At 36.5% G+C, this 3,434-nt stretch overlaps 1 long non-coding RNA gene across 1 annotated transcript; it reads left to right on the top strand.

The window, feature by feature from the left end:
* The first annotated feature begins 261 nt into the window (after positions 1 to 261).
* LOC106669968 lies at positions 262 to 1,999 on the top strand. Its single transcript, XR_002910663.1, has 3 exons — positions 262 to 970; positions 1,046 to 1,327; positions 1,387 to 1,999. It is a non-coding gene; the product is annotated as an uncharacterized LOC106669968 (long non-coding RNA).
* The last annotated feature ends 1,435 nt before the right edge of the window (positions 2,000 to 3,434 follow it).

Raw genomic sequence — 3,434 nt, 5'->3', positions numbered from 1 at the left:
AAGTGTTATGGAAAGGTACGGAGGGTTGCAATAGAGTGGTTAGAAACTATGGCTTTTGTTGAGAGTAATAAGTGGAGGAGTAGTGAGATCCAATCCAAGTCTTCATTCTGAAAAAAAAAAGTGTGAGCGGTACGGACTTTCTATATCATAATCGACGAGGATAATTAACGTATGCGCATTGTAAAATCGAAACTCTTTTATTATAACATTTCTCTCTATTATATACATTGGCACCATTAGTTAGAATAATAAAAGAGCTTCTAACTTGGTAAGATTCACGATATGCATACACCCAAGAAGACCTTCAACGACATTAGTCTGCACATTATGAAGCCTCTTTCTGCCTTATCTCTAGTTTCTGGACTCTCTTGGTTTTAAGACTTGTTGTCAGACGATCCGTCTTTCAACAGATTAGAGTCTGTACTACACTCGGCTCTAGACTCGAACGAATCGTTCTGGTTTCGGGTCCCCGTCAGTCGACAATAGTCGGAATACTTCCTATGCAGTCGAGAGAGGTCTGTCGTTTAGGGCCCGTTGCACCAACTTCGTTTAACCTTGGTTCAGTACTGAACGGACTTCAACACAAATATCGGCGTTTTTCAATCTCTATTGATCCGAGATCAAGTGATGAACGTCGATCAATTCTGAACGGTCGTCGAGCTCGGGTTAAACAGGGTTCAGAGCTGAACAACGTTCATTTGATAATATAACCTGCGCGTTGTTTAACCGTATATTGAGATACATCGAAATGGACGCATTTTTATCTAGTTATAGAGGAATTAACAGATGATGAAGATTTCCTTGAGTTATTAGCTCTACATATAAACAAAGAAAGGGTTTTTAGAACCAGACAGGAACATTTTCACGAATGTGATAACGATGAATTCTTCAATAGATTCAGAATGACAAAGAATGCAGTGAACTTCGTGTTAGAGAAAATAAGAAATTCAATCACTCATCGTACTACCAGGTAAGTGATATTAATTAGTTAGCTTTGAATAGCAATGTTTTTTTTTTTTTTTTACTTGATTGATAATGTTTTCAGAAATCAGGCTACCTCCCCCGAACTGATGTTACTAACTACACTTCGATTTTATGCAACAGGATCGTTTTTGACATTTTGTGGTGATTTCAGTGGGTTGCATAAATCTATGTAGAATGGTGCGCAGAGTTTCTCGAGTTCTTGCATCATTGAGGCGAGAATTCATTCATTTCCCAAAAAACGAAGCTGGAAGAATGGCTGTCTGTGCTGAAATGTACAAAATCAGCAAATTTCCAAAGTGCATAGGTGCTATTGATTGCACTCATGTTCGTTTACAATCTCCAGGTATAAAATAAATTGCAAATATCTTTTTTCCATTTCTAGTTTTTCTGTTTAATTTGTAGGTGGTAATCAAGCAGAGCTGTTTCGCAACAGGAAAGGATTCTTTTCATTGAATGTACAGACAGTTTGCGATGCAGAGCTGAAGTTCGAAAACATTGTTGCCATGTGACCAGGTAGCACTCACGATGCCCACATTTTTAGAAATTCAGTCTTAAAAACACAATTTGAAAATGGAGATATGAAAGATCTTGTTTTGGTTGGTGACAGTGGGTATCCTCTAAAAAAATACTTGCTAACAAAATTAAATCACCCAACCAAAAGAGGGGAAATACTCTACAATGAGACCTTAATTAGGACAAGAAACGTTGCCGAGAGATCGTATGGTGTTTGGAAATGTCGCTTTCCTATACTTGCCATTGGAATGAGGTGCAACTTTAATTTGGTTGAGCCAATTGTGGTAGCAACTGCAGTATTGCATAATATATCATGCATTTTCAAAGATCCGATTCCATTCATCAATGATTAAGTGGAAACACAAATTATTAACCTTCAGTTCAATCAAATTGGAGAAGTGGAATATGATGGGAACGCAAGAATTCCATTTATCGAATATTTTGATACCTTATAGAAACACCATCGAACGTATAGAAGTTATGTAAAGAAGTAATACAAAAATGTATATAAATATTTATATTGACATATATGTACATATAATAAAAGATAATATATAATAAAAGATAATAAATAATATATTAATATTATATAATAATAATTTAGTGTAAAGGAAATAATAAAAATGTAATGTAAATTAAAATAATCTAATCATAAGAAATACTACTTTTAATAAAATATAACTGATATGTAAACTAAAATAATGCATTAATCAAACAAAATAAATTTTAAAAATGCAACAATTGTTTTTATTCTGTTTTCTTTTTTGATCTTAAAATTTCCTTTTCTTGTTCAAGGACTTGAAGTCGTGTCTCATGCTCTATTTTTAAGTGAAGCATCCTTAAATTGGGTTCTTCCAAAATGCACTTCATTTTTAACTCGGTTTCTTTCTTATGACATTCTATTTTATTGTCCAATTCTTCCAAAAAACAGTAAAAAAAACAATGAAATCAACACAAAAAGACTAGGGTAAGCGGTACAGCAAACAATATAAACAATGAAAAACTACGAGGCATAGCTATAACCGTACAAAAAGGCTATAATCAGTTGTACCAACGACTGGTTGAACAGCGATCAGCTGAACGGCGGTCCCCTGCACATGGTGCAACGCTCCCTTCTCTGAACTTCGTTCAAATTGTGAACGACGTTCCAGTGAACCCGGCTTGAACCGTGACTGCTGCAACGGGGCCTTAGTGGTGTTTCAACGGTAACCTCAGAACGGGTCAGTCCTTTCCAGTCCTGTAAAGGAATTCCTGTACGTCGCTAGTCGTTTACGTTGGTTGGAAGGGCGGGGAGGTTATAGCAGATTGGAGTAGGTCTTAATTAGTGCAACGAATGGTTAAGTTATGTTTTAGGATTTTGGATGTTGAGTTTAATTCGCCATTTTTTGAACCATTGTACTAAGAAATTTAGTGTGTCTGGAAGGGGCATAGTTAAATGATACAATAGTAAGATAATGATATCGGGAATTAGTTATGGGAAGGTATATCTGCAGTGTATACTGAATACATTGACGGACCGAGTACGCTACCCGGAGAGACGCCCGTATCTGCCTTGTACAAATGAGAACAGGACGACCTATATATTAAAGTACCTGTCGGCCGGGTAGGACTTGAAAATAAGAAACTGTCGCTTGCTTGTTCTACATCGAGCAGGACCCCCAGAGCGACATTCCTTTCTCTCAACGGCGGGTGCGATTATGTCAACAATAGGGGAATGGTGAAGACCATCTAAATTATGGTCGGTGATTATATTGCAAATAAAGTAAAAAAATTCCTGTCAAGTAGGAGGGCTTAACGACCGACCCATCGGTGCAGACGAAGAGGGGGTCAAAAAATGCATAATACATTTTACTTAATATTCTCGATTAAAAAAACTAATTGGCTTCGAAATTTGAACTCAAAACCGTGGCAAATACGAATCGGACAACATAAGCATA

This window comes from Cimex lectularius, unplaced genomic scaffold, assembly GCF_000648675.2.
Source record: "Cimex lectularius strain Harlan isolate CLEC.00 unplaced genomic scaffold, Clec_2.1 scaffold259, whole genome shotgun sequence".
NCBI classification, from domain to species: Eukaryota; Metazoa; Arthropoda; class Insecta; order Hemiptera; family Cimicidae; genus Cimex; species Cimex lectularius.
This window is presented reverse-complemented; position numbering and strand designations above follow the sequence as displayed.